The sequence below is a fragment of the Podarcis erhardii genome (assembly GCF_964252035.2).
Source record: "Podarcis erhardii genome assembly, chromosome: 3".
Taxonomy (NCBI): Eukaryota; Metazoa; Chordata; class Lepidosauria; order Squamata; family Lacertidae; genus Podarcis; species Podarcis erhardii.
The window spans coordinates 57511146-57528897 of NC_138507.1; positions in this window are offsets into that span (position 1 = coordinate 57511146).

A 17752-nucleotide genomic window follows, 5' to 3' on the forward strand; every position below is an offset into this window, starting at 1 on the left:
AAGGAACTGCCCGAACGCACCCCATTACACTCTCGGTAAAAAGAGAAAAAAGTATTTTAATTTTTGCATTTTAGCCTGATATAAATATTGGATTGCCAGCACTGTGTTTAAAACGCCAATTGTATAAAGTAGACAGAAGAGGAAGAAAAAGTTGCCGCAAAAGGGAGAATTTTTATGCGGCACATTGCACTCCCATGTAGGCACCCATCCGGATACAGACCGGGGCTGTTTCTGCTTAGCAAATGGACGACTACATGCGCACTACAACGAAGCCACAGTGTTTTACGCGAGAGAAGTTTGTTCTGTGGCATATTTAAGTCATTTTGTCTTCAGCGACTTTTCCCACCAACTTCTTGCAAAGTAATGTTAAAAGCACGCCAAGTATAAGAACATTTAATTAGGAAACAAGCTCCGCCACACTTCAAGCCCCTTTAAAAAAACACCCACCCGTGCTGTAAGTCAACGCACGCTTGGAAGGCCATATAAAATATGCAAAGGGTTTGGATAGATGGATTTTATTTCTATGCGACATTTCATTCAAAAGATCCCAAAGCGGCTTACAAACAGATAACAGCAACATGGTAGAACATAATCTTACTGTGCGTTAAAATACCCATACAAATAATGCATGTAGCATTACGTGAATTGGGAATTACCTGAGCGCACAACACTCTTAGTACTATGAAATATACTCAGAGTCGCAAAGTGATTTCATGCTCTTTATTCAGCTCATAGTGGTGAGGAGGAATGAATGAATGTCCCCTCAAAGTATCTGCTTTATATACATTATTTACACAATGGGCTGCACACGATTGGCTAATTCCAGGATTCTACTGTACGCCAATCAGGTTGTGGATTCACTTCTATCTGGAGCATGATTGGGTGGTTCCTGCTAACCAATCATACTGCTGCATTGTTCTAGGACCAATCAGACTGCTGCATTCTGAATCCTATTGTTCTAGGACCAATCAGACTGCTGCCTTTTGGAGCCTATTGTTCTAGGACCAATCAGACTGCTGCAGTTTGGATCCTATTCAACTCAGTACATAACACCCCTCCCCTCTAAGTTCCAGTCCTGCCCGGAAGGTCGCATTCATAGTCCTCAAGGTACGCCGGTGGCCTACGTGTGCGTTGCGGCCTGGGGTGTTCCCTGGTCCGGGGTTCAGGTTCTGGCTCGTGTTCCAAGGATGGGGCTGTTTGGTCTGGCGCAACCGGCTCGCTCAGTCGTGGTTCTGGTTCCGGTGTCCTTTCGGCCTCGCGGGTCCTCTCTGTATTTACTGATTCTGCCTCTCCTGCTTGCCCCTGCTGCTCTATGGGCCTCACTGCCCCACTGTTCCCTTGGGACTCCTCTGACCTGTCCTCCTCCTCCTGGTTTTCTCCCGGGAATCGTCGCCGTATCTGGTCGCAGTGGCGGCGCCAGCATTGCCCCCCATCTGTTAGCACCTCGTACAACACGGGGCCCGTGACCCTGGTGACTGTGGCAGGTACCCATGCAGGGCCTGCCCCAAAATTCTTTGCGTACACTGGGTCCTGGGCCTCGAAGGTCCGGGGGTTCCTGCCTTACCCCACCACTACCTCATCCTGAGCTCTATCGGGGTGAAGGCGGTCCAATCTGATTGCAAGGCGCCGACCCATTAGTAGTTCAGCGGGGCTCCGGCCAGTCGTTGAGCTGGGGGTGCTGTGCTGTGCTAGAAGGAATGTGGCAAGGCGGTACTCCCAATCCCCTTGCGTCATGCGGCGAAGGGTGTCCTTGGTGGTCCGCACCATGCGTTCTGCTTGGCCATTGGTGGCAGGGTGGAATGGCGCCGAACGGATGTGGCGGATGGCGTTCTGCACTGTGAAGGTTTGAAATTCTCCTGATGTAAATGCAGTCCCGTTGTCTGAGACGAGAGTGTCAGGGAGCCCGTGGGTTGCAAACAGCCTGCGTAGTACCCGGATGGCTGCGGACGTAGAAGTGGACGGTACCAGTGCGACTTCCAGCCATTTGGTGTAGGAGTCCACCACTATGAAGAATGTTTTCCCCTGAAAGGGGCCAGCGAAGTCCACATGCAGGCGTGACCATGGTGCTCGGGCGGACTCCCAGGACTGGACTGGGGCCCTTGGGGGATCTGGGCGGGATTCCTGGCAGGCCTGGCAGTGTTTGACCCAGGCCTCTATCTCTCCGTCGATCCCCGGCCACCACACATAACTCCTGGCAAGGGCCTTCATTCTTACTACCCCTGGGTGTGTCTCGTGTAGGGCTGTGAGGACCCTTTTGCGGAGGGGCTGGGGAACAACGACCCTGCTTCCCCATAACAGGCACCCCTTGTGGGCTGACAGTTCATGTTTGCGGGTTGTGTAGCCGGCGAATTCTGGCCCGGGGCTGCGGCTGGGCCATCCCCTCCACACCCAGTCCAGGACCCGGGAGATGACCCTATTTTTCTTGGAATGGTGTGCAACTTCTTGTGCCTGAATGGGGCGGTCAGGAAGCAGCTCCAGGCTCATAACCTCTTGTGCAGGTGCTGGGTCGGGGCCTGTTTCCGGTAGTGGTAGCCTGCTGAGGGCGTCTGCATGGCCCATCGCCTTTCCAGGGCGGTGAATCAGTGCATACTGGTAGCTGGCAAGGAAAATTGACCACCTGAGGACGCGAGGAGACAGCACTTGGGGGGTCTGCTTTTCGGGGGCAAACAAGCCAAGCAACGGCTTGTGGTCAGTCACCACGGTGAAGGGCCGCCCGTACAAGAAATCATGGAATTTTTTTACTCCCTTCACGATTGCCAGACCCTCCTTGTCGATTTGCGAGTAGTTCCGCTCGGTTTCGTTGAGTGTCTGGGAAAAGTATGCTACCGGTACCTCTCTTCCATCCGGGAGTTGGTGTCCCAGGACAGCGCCGATGCCATAGGGCGAGGCGTCGCATGCTAGCACCACCGGCAGCCTCTCGTCGAAGTGTGCCAAGACCGAGTTTGAGACAAGCAAGTCCTTGACTGCCTGGAATGCGGCCTCCTGGCGCTGGCCCCACACCCAAGGGGCCCGCTTGTCCAGGAGTCTGTGTAGGGGCTCCGCTACCGCCGCCTTGTGGGGAAGGAAGGAATGGTAAAAGTTCAATAATCCCAAGAAGGCCTGAAGTTCAGTCTTGTTCTTGGGCGCTGGGGCATCACAAATGGCCCGTACCTTGTCCCCAGTCGGGTGAACCCCTTCTGCATCCACCATAAATCCCAGAAAGTCCACTTGAGGCACTCCTAGTAGACATTTTTCCCGCTTCACCTTGAGACCCGCCATCTGGAAACGGTGCAGAACAGTGCGGAGGCGGTCCTCAAACTCCTCTGGTGTGGGCCCGGCAATCAACACATCATCAAAGAAGGGGGTGACACCAGGAATCCCTTTAAGGAGAGAGTCCATTAGATTCTGGAATATGCCTGGTGCCACGCTGACCCCGAATTGCAGCCGCTTTACCCTGAACGCTCCTCTGTGCGTCACAATCGTCTGTGCCTCTGCTGTGGCCTCATCTACTGGCAGCTGTTGATATGCTTGGGCCAAGTCCAGCTTGCCAAAAATTTTCGACCCAGCCAGGGTGGCAAGGACATGGCTGACCACTGGCACTGGGTATGCATGGGCCATGAGGGCCTTGTTTATGGTACATTTGTAGTCTGCGCAGATGCGGACCGAACCATTAGGCTTGACGGGTGTGACGATTGGGGTTTCCCAGGGGGCATTAGGCACCGGCTCCAGCACTCCTTGCTCCACGAGTCGGTCCAATTCCTCGTCTATACGGGGTTTCAGGGCGAATGGGACCCGGCGGGCCTTGAGCCTGACTGGTCGTACTGCGGGGTCAAGCTGTAGAGCAATGGGGGGGCCCGTATACTGTCCCAATTTCCCATCGAAAACCCCCGGAAACTCCTTGCATATGGCGTCCACGTCCACTTGTAAGCTCATGTGGTTCACCCCGGTGATGGCTAGTCCCAGTGGTCCAAACCATGCCAACCCCAGTAAGCTAATGTAGGGGCCCTTGACCACAAGCAAGTCCAGTTGCCGCGTCCGCCCTCGGTATTGCACCCTGAAGGTCCCCACCCCCATTGTGGGGACCTTACGTTTCTGGAAGTCCCGGAGGGTGAATGGGGCCGGCCTGAGTTTGGGACCCCCAGTAGGACACAGTTTCCTTAAGGTCCTTGCCGAGATTATGGATAGAGTTGAACCCGTGTCAAGCTCCATGCGGCATGGGGCCCCCTCTATCTGTACCTCTACATAAATTTTCTCTACGTTGGGGTGGGGCAACTGGTATACCTGGAAGTCTGTGAGCTCCGTCGAGTTGCCTTGGTGCGTTGGGCCCCGGGACCTGGGGCTCTTGGATTGGTCATCTGATGCCTGGCTTCGGGTGGGCCGAGCCCGACACACCCGGGCGATGTGTCCCAATTTTCTGCACTGCCTGCACTCTGCGTTGCGGAAACGGCAGGTCCTCCTCTCGTGACTTTCTCCACAGCTTGCGCAGTTCCCTCCTTCTCGTCGAGGCAGCTGTGGTATGTGGGCTGCTTGAGTGCGCTGCTGTACTCGGTGCACCTCCTCCCTGTCGGATCCCGAGTCGTTGGTGAGGTCTTCGTGGTGGACCCTCGGTTGGGACGGCTGGCTCAGCCGTGCCTCTTGCGTCGACCTCTCAGCAGCTTCCGTTGCCAGGGCCTCCTCCAGAGCGACCTGGAACGTTAGGTTCTTCTTAGCGTAGAGGCATCGTTGCAGCTTCTCATCCTTCAGGCCACCGACGAGGCGGTCACGAAGCATGTTCTCCAGCTCTGAGAAGTTGCAGAACCGGGCAGCTTGGCGGAGAGAGGTCACAAACCCAGTTATGGTTTCCCCAGGGGCTTGCCGCTTTGCGTAGAAGGCATTTCGACGAGCCACCACTGAGGGCTGTGGCGAAAAGTGCCCCTTCAGCTGTTCCATTATTGTTTTGTATGGAACAGTAGCGACGTCTTCAGGCGCAAGGAGAGCCCGGGCGATTTCAAATGTCTCCTCTCCGCAGACGCTGAAGAATATTGCCCTCTTCTTGGTGTCTTCTTCATCGGTGACCCCTTTGGCTTCTAGGAGGAAGGTGAAACGGGAGGCGTACGCTTCCCAGTCTCCAGATGCTGGGTTGAATGGCGAGAAGCTGCTGTCAGTTGCCATTCTGAGTTCCTTGTGTCCCGGAGCTGAAGCCTGGATACACGGTGCGAGGCAGCGGTGCGGCAGGTGGCGGTGCTGCGGTGCTGTGTGTGGCAGTCAGCTCAGCGGGATCCCACCTTCGTCGCCAGTGAAATATACTCAGAGTCGCAAAGTGATTTCATGCTCTTTATTCAGCTCATAGTGGTGAGGAGGAATGAATGAATGTCCCCTCAAAGTATCTGCTTTATATACATTATTTACACAATGGGCTGCACACGATTGGCTAATTCCAGGATTCTACTGTACGCCAATCAGGTTGTGGATTCACTTCTATCTGGAGCATGATTGGGTGGTTCCTGCTAACCAATCATACTGCTGCATTGTTCTAGGACCAATCAGACTGCTGCATTCTGAATCCTATTGTTCTAGGACCAATCAGACTGCTGCCTTTTGGAGCCTATTGTTCTAGGACCAATCAGACTGCTGCAGTTTGGATCCTATTCAACTCAGTACATAACATACTATATTTTTTTTTCCATTTTAGCCTGATGAACAAAATCGAATATGCAGAGAGTTAGGGTGGAGCAAAAGCAGGGGGGGGGTGTGTGGGGAGGATGGCCTTAGCACTTGCGCATGTGGGGCTCGTGATCTGCCCAGAAGTTTGCGGTTCTTACAGCAAAACCGGACTGCCATGCAACCGACATCAGTTGCTGAAAAGGATAATTAACTACGAACACGCCCCCCCCCCCAATTGGGTTCCCCTCCAAACCTGTGCAAGCTCCTTAACCCACCCATCGCCCAGCCCCGGGGGGGGGGGTTGGAGGTGTTTGCTGCCAGTCCTTCCTGCTGCTGCCGCCTAGTGGAGCAACTGAGTCATTTTTGACTCTCTGGCTTTTTCCCACCGATGTCCACAGGGGGGGCAGTCAGCTGTGCTGCGCTGCCTTGGAGCCCTGTTTTCCCCCGTTTTGTTCCCTGGAGCCCCCCCCTCCAAAAAAAAACACACCTCCCTGGAGGCCCTACTGGGCTGCCTCTGCTGCCTGTTCCCCTCTGTCTCTCCTGCTGCTGGTCAACAGCAGAGCCCAAGGCAGGGCCTTGCAGGGTGGGCTGCGGAGGGGGTGGGGTGGCAGCCAGCAGTTAGGGCTGTCAAGGGTGATGCTTGGCTTTCCCAGAGAATTCTTCCCTTTGTGTTATTCCCCGCCCCTCTCGTTATTATTTATTGCGTACATATCCCACCTTCATCTCCAAGGAGCTCAAGGTGGCTCCATGATCCTCTCCTCGTTCTATCCCCACAACAGCCCTGTGAGGAAGGCATAGGCATTCCCGGCTCAAGGACACCCCAGTGAGCTTCATAGCCCAGAGGGGATTTGAACCCTGGTCTCTCTCATGTCCTGAAGACCCACACTCTAACCACTACATCACACTGTTGTGTCTTCCTCGGGCTTCTTCTCTCTACCGTCTGGGCCCAAACCTCACCTAGAGGCAGGAGGTGATGAAGTAAAAGTGGCTCGGCCTCCTTCTCTCACACACTCTGGGGCAGTAGCTGCTGCTCTTCCTCCTTCTCCCGTTTGCCGCTGGCGCAGATGCCCACAAGGAGGCAGAGGACAGTGGCGCTGAGCAGAAGGGGAACGGGGACGGCTGCCCAGCAGTAGGTGGGGAACAGGGAACAAGTGTATGCAGTGCCAGTTTTACTGTAAGGACTGGTCAACTTCTGCCAGGTCATCGTCCCACATGGAAGCGCTCCTGTAGATGCTGAGGTCCTTCACAGAGCCTCTTTGCTGCTGTAACCACTGCTCTGTAACCACTGCCTTGCCCATTCCCACAGGGCCCCATTTGCACCCCTGCTCAGCTCCCCCAGAGGGATTTTGCATGTTTGGGAGAAGGAGAGTGAACAGGCAGCAACCAGGAGGAGGAGGACCTGCTCTGTGCAGGGGTATGGCAGCCTGATGATGAAAATGGCCTATGACCAGGGCCAGCCCAAGACATTTTGGCACATGAGGTGAACCACAAAATGGAACTTCCCTTCCCTGCCAGAGAAGAAGGGGTGGATTAAGATCTACATCAAAAACAGGGGAGGGGGGATTGCCTGCTGATCAAGATGACCAAGGTGGATCTCCACAATCTGCACAGCTATGAGAGTGACATAAAGACTTATATCGGGATTTGCTGCCCCTGTGGATGCTGTTGTACGAAGCAGTCACCTTACCATGCCTTACAGGTGGACCAGCCCCATCTATGACACTGCACTAGATCCTGCTTTCTCTCAGAGATGCAGCTCTTTGAAATGAGGCCCTTCTTCGTGTGCCTCCTCCGTGAGAAGTAGGTGGGTGGGTGGTGGCAATAAGAGAACGGGCCTTTTCTGTGGTGGCTCCCCGTTGGTGGAACGTTCTCCCCAGGGAAGCTGGCCTGGCAGGCAAAAACAGTTCTCCTACATAGGCCTTTTCCTAATTAAGTAATCTATGGCCTTTCAAACTGTGAAGGGGTATTGCTTTTATTTGTTACTATGGGGTTTTTTATTTTAAAAAATGTAAACTACCCTGTGCTCCTCGGATAAAGAGCTGTATAGAAATTTAATAAATTATAATAAATAAATTAACCACCTGCTATGACAGACACTCATAGGTAAGAAAGCAGTTCTCTCTCACAGTGGTTGTGAACAGGAGTCAAAGCCTGGGACCACAAAGCAGCAGGGTTGAAATCTTGGTAGACACTTGGTTGTCAGCAAGATGAGACCAGTGCCCGTCAGTAAATAGGAAATGCAGTCCTGGCTGTACCATACAGCTGTTGCATCTAAGCCCTGTCCAGTGTCTTATGAGCCTTATACACAAGCGCTCTGCACTCAGGAGGTTGAATTGTGGGTGAGGAAGAGTAAGTTCTTAACAGCTGGAAGACAGGTGTAAATAAATAAATGAAACTTTGCTTCTGTGAATCCAAAAGAGGGCTAACTCTTTGTGCTTTGGAGGGCTGAAGTTCTCCTTGCGGTGGAGACAAAAGATGATGAAATACCACATATAGCCAGCAGGAGTCAGTGATTGCCATGTAGTCTCCCATCCAACATTTTTGCTATTGTTTATTCTGCTTAGCTGAATAAAGCACTACTGGGTCACTGCCACCAGAGCTATACGTGGAACCCCGAGCGAAGGTTGTCTTATTTTGTATTTGATTGCTTTTTTCTGTATACTAGGTCACCTTCTGTCTGCAACGTTGCCAAAACAATACTGAAATAATAATAATGATTTTATTATCTATACCCAGCCACTGTGTCTCCAGCCGAGTCCGTTTCCTTGAATGGCAGCGTGGGTTTCCATTCGATTTAATTCACGAGCCTTGTTTGCTAGCGTGAGCACCTTGATCCCCAGGCACACCGACTCAGAAGTTAGCCCCCCACCCCACCCCCAGGTCCTGTGCACCCCCGTCCCCAAGGAAGCCGGAGGTCCGCCCCCCCACGCCCCCTGGGAACAATCAAAGGGGGGGGGGGGCGGACGGTGCAAATGAAGCCCAGTAATAATAATATATTTTGCTCATCGGGCATTGGCCTGGACCGTGCATGAATGCTGTGGATGATTCATGGAAGGAGGCTTGCTCCCCTCAACCGTTCAACCATTTAGCAAAAAAACAAAACAAAAGGGGATTGTGGTCTTTTCATACTTCTCATTTGCTGTGCGGAACAGAGTTTCTGCTGGGTGTTTATGGGTTCGGGCCATTCTCCTTCGCGACGGCAGGTGGCGCTCTTTGCCCACAGGCTGCTGCCTCGAAGGCGCTGGAGCTGGAGACGCCAAAGGGGTTCAGCGCTGTCCCTTGCGGACCGGATTGGCACAGCTGCATGTCAGCACCTCTGTCTTTTTCTCTTTCTTTTTTGTAAATCGACAATGTTAAAAACATAATTATCACCGTCTGTAATTTTCTATGTTTTATTTCCTTCCGACTTCACTGTTTACAATTCTTTCTTCCGCCAACCGTGCCTGTATTTCTTAGGGTTTTGCTGGCCTTTGGTCACAGTTGACTGTATTCGCTACTATGCCCAGACTTCTTGGCAGATATTTTATTTTGTATTTTTGCTGTCATTTCTTTTGTGATCAAAGCCTTCTGAATTTAAAGGAAAGGGGGTGTATAAATATTTTAGATAAATAAATAAATGTGCCTGCAGCAGAGGATAGCATTTTATGCACCTGATGTTGTCCACAAAATCTTACGCCACAATAAATTTCATAGTCTTTAAGGTGCCACAAAACTCTCTTTTCTTTTTGCCAACAGAACAATTCATTATCATGATGAATTCTGTCATGGATTGCTGCCTGCTTAAAAAGTATCACGACCTTCCGCTGTGAGACAGAAGGAATATTACTTTTTTGTCTGGTTTCATGGGAGCATCAGCTAGATTCTAGTATATGTCAATTCATTTTACATTAGATTACCTATCAAGGAGCTAGGAACAGTTTGCGCCTGCTTTATGTCTGCTCTTTTTGTAAAAAAACCAAACCCACACCACTGGCAATATAAAATACAATGAACATGTATATATAATAAACGCACACAAACACATTCTGGTCTGCTTTGCATGCCATGGTGGCATTGCTTTCAAAATAGATATGCTGTTAAGCACTGGATTTCTGCAGGATAAATTTAATTTAATTACAGTGATCTGCTGAATAATTGCTTCTAATATGGATCCTCAAATATGATATTCATGTCTTAGGTTTGCTGAGCAAGAGAAAAAGATTTTGGGGTGAGCAAGTCAGTGAAACTTTTTAAGTTCACATTATCTAGTACAGTACACTTCTGGAATAACTAGTCAATATTTTTTCCTGTTAATGTTCCTTGTGCCCAAATTGAAAACCCTCAATAGAAGCTGATTTTTCAGTGACGAGTAAAACCAAAATAATGCTCCACAGAATGTTGTTTTATAATTTAAAGAATACATTTGTTCTATTTCTTTGGTTGGTGGGGGTAAACTGGACAATGAGATCCAGAACTCAGGTGACAAATCATTAGAATCTCAAATGTATGTGCATATTTTCTAAAATGTTTTTGTATTTTCAAACACTTTTCAAGGTCAGTGGGGGGAAGGGGAACTTAATGACCCTGCTTCCCTGCAAGAGCAGTTTGTAGCAAAACAAGTCTGTTATCCACTGGTTCAAACTGGGCCTGATATTTGACATCCTCTGATCTGACTTAAATAAAAATCTCTTGACCAGTTCATCATAAATACTCAAGTATAGCCACATGAATGCACAGCAGTTTCTTTAAAAGGTGGTTTTGCTTATGGTTTATAGTGCTGCTATCCTTTCAGAAGTCTGGATGTTTTGAAATGCAAAGAACCCCTTTTTTCATAGCAGAAGATCAAATAATGCTAAGCAGGCAGTGCTATAATCCATCTATTCAACTTGTCTCTTCTCATTTGGAAGGTCCTTCTCATGCAGGATTCCCTGGATTTTAAGCTGTCTTTTCTTAAAACTGCATCAGGTCCCTTCCCATCTCACCTAGAAATTGTATAAAGAGGAGGGTACATTATTTTCTTCCTTCTGCTGGTCATTACAAATTGCACCCTCTTTGTATAATGAAACAATGTAAACTCCACCTAGTCCCTAGAATACCAAAAAAATCAAAAATTAAAAACACCACTCAAGCGATTTGCTTGTTGCTCGAAGGGCTAGATGTCACTCTCTGTGGAATAGCAGCCGTTTTGCATTTCTTTCTTCCAGGACTTGCTGTAAAATTGCAGCTGTAACACATTTCTGGAGACCCTTTGCTCCTTCCCCGATATTGCCACACAGTGACGGTTTGGAATGCTTCCTTTCCTCAGCCTCTTTGAGCTTTTAACCTTCATTCTTCAGCATTCTCCACCAGCAGTATATTTTTCATTGGCAATGTGAGGGTTACTAATGATCCCATGCAACACAGAGACCGATAGCATCTTTGCACAAACCTGAAACTTGTTAGGGTAGCGCAAACTTTCAGCCACAAGAAATGGGACAATTTTCACTTTGATGGCTTACTTTAAAACCGTAGGGTTGCCATCATTTATTTTTATATTGGCCTTGTTCCAGGGCTTTTATCAGCAAGCAGTCACTTGGAGCGACTTCTCTGTGGCTCAGCTCAGGGACCGTAGTGCTCCCTTGCTTCCAAAGCTCAGGAGGTTTTCTTGACTATGACCTCTGGGATAGTTAAGGAACTGGACAGTTCCTTAAAAACCAGCTTTTTGAGGCTTTTGCACAGATCTCTCTAGGGTGTGATTATCCTTTGGGCTTTTGAAGGGAAGGCTATTTTACAAATCTGCTCAACACAATTCAACATGAACCCTGAAGCTCGTGAAAATGGACTCTGTGCTTATGTCAATACTTGCCTTTCTCATGAAGTTGCTATAGGAACAAGTAGAACTGTCATAGCATTTTGGGGCAATGCTGGCATCACCCTGAGCGAGAAATGGGCCTTGGCTTTTCTGTCCCCCCCCAAAAAAAAGCTTTCCACTGACATAAGCTCAAGAGGCACAATTCTACTTCTTGATCCTCATTTGTTTGCAGGGAGATTAGACAATGTCGTCTGTTTATTGAGCATTCATTCTTATTTGTCTGTGGGGAGGTTAGAAGATGGTGAATCAAAGCAGGTCATATCCCACACTTTCCAGGAGATTTTCCCGTCACTTTCCATATTACAAAAAGTCTGAACTTTGGGGGAAGCAAGTTTGTTGTGCAAGAGCTTCAAATCAACTATAGGTGCACAACTTGAATTGAATCCCATCCAAAAAAATTGGCAGTCTGGAAATGCCCATCATGAGATAAAAACTTTTAAAACAATAGATTTTTTTTCTTCATCTTTTCCCAATTAAAATTTTAAAAAGTACATTTTGAAAGCACATTTTGAAAGCAAATAGTACCTTTTTTAAAGGGTGTGGCTAGAGGGTCATACTGGATCATCTGAATATGGGGGTATGGAGTAAAACCAATAAAAGCTCTAAACCAAAATGAGTGAGGACAATGTTTGTTGGTACTGTTAGGTTGCAAGTGGCTGACTAGATTAAAATCCTAGAAAGAAGTAAAAATTCCTGAATGAGGAGGCAATCATGCTTGGCTGCTGCCTAGTGCAGGCTGTTGACCTAGCCTTGTAAATTGTACTTGTAAGGTCATTTCCTTCCCCGATTAGATTTTTTTTTTTAAGCCGCCAATGTGAGTATGTCAACATGGAGATTTCCTACTGTGCTGATTTTTCCTTTTAATGATAAATGAAAAGCTGAGCTTATACACAGATGCAGACATATCTCACCCTCAGTAAAATATGTGGACCCTAGAATCAAGGTTATTTAAAGTATTCCTTGTGTAATCTGCTCTGCCCTTCTGTTCAATGAAGGGTTTTTGACGCAGTGGATGCCTCCACTAATGGAAGAAGAGGGGAGGCTGTTTCTGTGTATTCTAGAGTTGCCATATTTCAAGAAATAAAAATCCATTGCAGCTCCCAGCACACACCCTGGAAAATTGGCTTCAAAGGGTTGGGGGCTCCTCCAGAGCAATGTGAAAGGTGGCATGGAGAAGAGAGAATAGGCAGAAATGGGTTCCTCCTCCTTTTCAGTTAGTGGGGGCTTCCAGTGGATGAAAGGCCCTTTTGGGAGCTCACAGACACCAGCTGGGTCCTACCTTGGCAACTGCATACCCTGCACATTTCTCTGATGAAAATAGGGATGTCCTATGGAAAAGTGGGAAATTCTGGGATCAAATAAGAAACTGGAACAGCTTCTGTAAATCTGGGTCTGTTCCTGGAGAACAGGGACACTTGGAGGGTCTGCAACTGATGAGCAAAGGGAACTTTCAGCGACCTCCTAAAGAATCAAGTAGTAAAGGTAAAGGGACCCCGACCATTAGGTCCAGTCGTGGCTGACTCTGAGGTTGTGGTGCTCATCTTGCTTTATTGGCCGAGGGAGCCAGTGTACAGTCCTAGGATCTGTGGTTTAACCCACAGCGCCACCCACATCCCTAAAGAATCAACTACATGGGCCTAAATCCATATCTGGAGAATTAATTGCATTTGGGAAAGGGGCAGTTGTGCCGCACATTACAGTACTACTGCCCATGGCACTTACACATTCCCATTCCATACAGCAAGCCCCATGGTAAAGCATATGTTGCTTGGGAGATGTGTTATCTCTGTGAGATGTGGCAGGGGAGGAAAGGGAGGGGAGGGGGATGCCTAGATTGCCAGACAGTGTTTTGTGAGCATCTGTTACTTATAAAAACAAAACATTGTGTCCAGTTTGTAGAGAGCACTGCAGAACGTACTGTAATTCCCCGTCCACAGAAAGCATATCTGCTTTTATTTCATGTGAGAATAATTCAGAACAACACTTTTATCAGCATTCATCAGCAATAAAACAGCAGTGCTTATGTGGCTTACTGTCAAGTACATGGTGTTATGATATATGCTCCCAGCAGCCAGCAGTGAATTGCCCGGAAATGTACCTCATTGAATGTGTAAAAATCCGTTCTAACTAAATATCAAACTAAATATGATGGAAAGAAATCAGGGACATGTGAATGGGCACCTTTGGTCATGAGCTGCTCTTCTGCTTTTCTAGATTTGAGATTCTTGGCTGTCACTTTTGTGAAGGAAAACCCTCTCATTCCAGAATGTGAAGAATATCACATGCTAAACTTATCATAGTAACCCTTAAAAAACCCCAAAAAAACTTAACTTCTACAATGTTCTTTAGAGCAACCAAGAGGAAGACTTAATAAGATTTTTGTCAAGTGTATTCACAATGACCAAACAGGATGTATTAAAGGCTGGTTATGAAATATGAATATATGGATGACTTTGAACATTGTTGTATGTAATATATATAATCCTAACCTTCATACTTGGGCCCTAGGTCCTGACTGTTTTACGCTTATTCTAGCAATCCTTGTCAAAGTTTGGTTGGAACAGCAATCTTACAAATGAGGATTATTAGGTTGGGTATTAAGCACCCATTAACTTCCAGACAACCCTCTTACAAAACTTCAGAGCGGTAGTAGCCAATATGGTTCACTCCAGTCTCCAGATGTTGTGAGCTACAACTTCCATCATCTCTCACTGTTGACCATGATGGTTGGTGCTGGTGGGAATTGTAGTCTATAATGTGGGGAGAGTATATCACATTAGCTGCCTCTGCTTTAGAGTCTTTGGGTGTTCAAAGCAATCCCAAGAATGGTAAACAACTGTGGCACACACACATATACACAAAGGATAGCAACAGCAGTTGACTGTGCTTGCCATGGTTTGAAGAAACCACGTTCCAATTATCAATCATCAAGCAGTGGGTGCTTAGCTTTTGAACGGCTAGACTGATTTCAAGCATTTCAAGAGAGCTGTGCCCTGTTTTCGCCTAGCTCTGTCTGCTATCTCTGCTCCCTTCCCAACTACTCCAACCGGTGGGCATAACACATTTGGTAAGTGGCCATTAAAAAAAAAAAAAAGTTTCCTCAGTGTACCAAATTTTTCTTCCTATACACAAAGATCCCAGAATATATTTCAAGGCTCTTGGCAGACAAATGATTCCGCCAGAAGGAATTTATATTTTGATAAACTGGCACGTAGATGTTTTGCATTACAGCGTACCTCATGTACTGACAAGTCACAGTGGTGACATTCAGAAGATTATGGCAATGCTTTAAGAATGATTCAACATGAATCATATCCATTGCTTGCACTTAACTTAACCAGGCAAATGCAAACAGTGACACAAAGCTCAAGCTGAAAAGCATTTGGTGGCATTCATAATTGCTTAAGATAATAGGAATTGGCTGACCTTTAGGCTAACTAGTGACCAACAATCCAATACATTATAAAATCTTCTCCATCTGACTTTGAGTAACCCAGCCTGTTTTTAAGCAGGGCTGGCTTTCTACAAATCATGTCAGTACAATTCCTCCTTCCTCAAAGCATCTTCTGGAACTTTTGTAAAATTGCCAAACCAGACCTGACAGCTTAATGACAAGAGGCTGATGAGAGATGATGAGCATGTTGGTTAGATTATCTTAAATTAAAATAATTTCTGGGGTATCTTTTGACTCTATGGTCCCCTTCTAACTTGCTTTACTTGTTCCTTTGTAAAGAAATGACTTATTTTGACAACAATCCTAATGGAGTTCCATCAGTGTTCCATAGCAGTAATACTCCGTAATTTAGGTTAACAAATGTGTTAATTCTATTTTGTTGTTGTTGTTGTTTAGTCGTTTACTCGTGTCTGACTCTTCGTGACCCCATGGACCAGAGCACGCCAGGCACTTCTGTCTTCCACTGCCTCCCACAGTTTAGTCAAACTCGTGCTGGTAGCTTCGAGAACACAATCCAACCATCTCGTCCTCTGTCGTCCCCTTCTCCTTGTGCCCTCCATCTTTCCCAATATCAGGGTCTTTTCCAGGGAGTCTTCTCTTCTCATGAGTATTGAAGTCTCAGCTTCACGATCTGTCCTTCCAGTAAGCAGTCAGGGCTGATTTTCTTAAGAATAGATAGGCTTGATCTTCTTGCAGTCCATGGGACTCTCAACAGTCTCCTCCAGCACCATAATTCAAAAGCATCAATTCTTCAGCGATGAGCCTTCTTTATGGTCCAGCTCTCACTTCCATACATCACTACTGGGAAAACCATAGCTTTTACTGTACTGACCTTTGTTAGCAAGGTGATGTCTCTGCTTTTTAAGATGCTGTCTAGGTTTGTCATTGCTATTTTACTGACTGCCAAACTAGATGTGATCAAATCTCCCACTGTCCTTTGCTTTGCTTCAGAGCAGCTGTGGGGATCGGGGGGTGGGGTGTTAATTTGGTCAAAGAAGTGCTTGGGAATGAGGGTCCAACTTGATCCACTTGTACCATTTACCCAATTTACTGTGCTTCTGGACAGTTGTTTATAGCTAAATATCAGTCTTCTGCGAGACCTATGAATTAAACAAAACAACCCCCCCAATGAAAATGGATGCTGCCTCACCCACCACCCAAAAGCACGCCTCCATTTCCCCCATAGAAACCAGGGGCTGCTAATGGTATCTCTTGTGCACTTCATGCGCATTATGCAAGGCTACAAAAATGGCTGCATGCATACGCAGAACAAGAAAGGGGTAATGAAGGGTGGGGTAACTGGGATTGAGCAAAGGGCCAGAGAACACAGCTCATAAATATTCCATCAAAGTGCAGTCAGGAAACAGTGGGATACAAATGAAAAACCTAAGACTAAGAAGGCACCCCCAACATGGGTGGTTGTGCACCAAAGATACAGATTTAACCCCCCCCCTTTGTGACATAACCCCTATCTGGAAGCACTCCAAACCAGGCCCCCAAACTGGGACTCATTCCAGGAGGGAGGACAGACAGGTATCCGTTTTCTTCCTTTGCAGTCTGACTATTACTTAAAACAAAATAAAAAAATTCCTTCCAGTAGCACCTTAAAGACCAACTGAGTTAGTTCTAGGTATGAGCTTTCGTGTGCATGCACACTTCTTCAGATACACTGAAACAGAAGTCACCGGACCTTTCTATATAGTGAGAAGGTGGGGAGGGGTATTACTCAGAAGGGTGGTGGGAATGGGTGATTGGCAGATAGCTGCGATGAGCCTGTTGACGACTCTTAACGACTGCAATAGGTCTAACAGGAAAAAGCAAGGGGTGAGAAGGTGAAAAATGGCTTTGTCATGTATAATGAGATAAGAATCCAATGTCTTTGTTCAAACCAGGTCTCTCCATAGTTTTAAGTTTGGTGATAAGTTGCAATTCAGCAGCTTCTCTTTCCAGTCTATTTCTGAAATTCCTTTGTAATAGAACAGCTACTTTGAGATCTTGTATAGAATGTCCTGGGAGATTGAAGTGTTCTCCTACTGGTTTTTCTGTCTTGTGGTTCCTGATGTCGGATTTATGTCCGTTTATTCTTTGGCGTAAGGTCTGGCCTGTTTGTCCAATATAGAGAGCTGAAGGACACTGTTGGCATTTTATGGCATACACAATGTTAGACGATGAGCAATTAAATAGTCCCGAGATGGTATGTGTGATGTTGTTGGGGCCAGTAATGGTGTTGTCCGGGTGTATGTGGCAGCAAAGTTGGCATCTGGGTTTATTGCAGGCTCTGGTGCCAGTGTCCGTGTTAGGTCTGGTTGTAGTATTATTGTGGGTTAGGAGTTGTTTAAGACTGGGTGGCTGTCTGTAGGCAATGAAAGGTCTTCCTCCCAGAGCTTGAGAAAGAGAACTGTCATTGTCCAGGAGAGGTTGTAGATCTCTGATGATGCGTTGTACTGTTTTAACTTGGGAGCTGTATGTGATGACTAGAGGTGTTCTGTTATTTTCTTTTTTGGGTCTGTCTTGCAGCAAGTTCTCTCTGGGTATCAGTCTGGCTCTGTTGATCTGTTGTCTAACTTCATCTGCTGGGTATTTTAGTTCTAAAAAGGTTTGCTGTAGATCTCATGACTATTACTTAGTTATATTTACAAGCACTTATTCTTATGGACTACAACAAGATTCCATCTTCTTCTTCCTTTCCGTTTTACTTTACTTTACTTGAGGGCACTGTTGGGAATTCCATTCCACCCTTGCTGCAGATATGGGGGATTGTTACATGTTGCATGTCTGCTTACATTCCAGCACAGATTGCTGGAGTCCCGTGAGCGGAACATCCGCTCTGTATTGCTTTTGTTTTC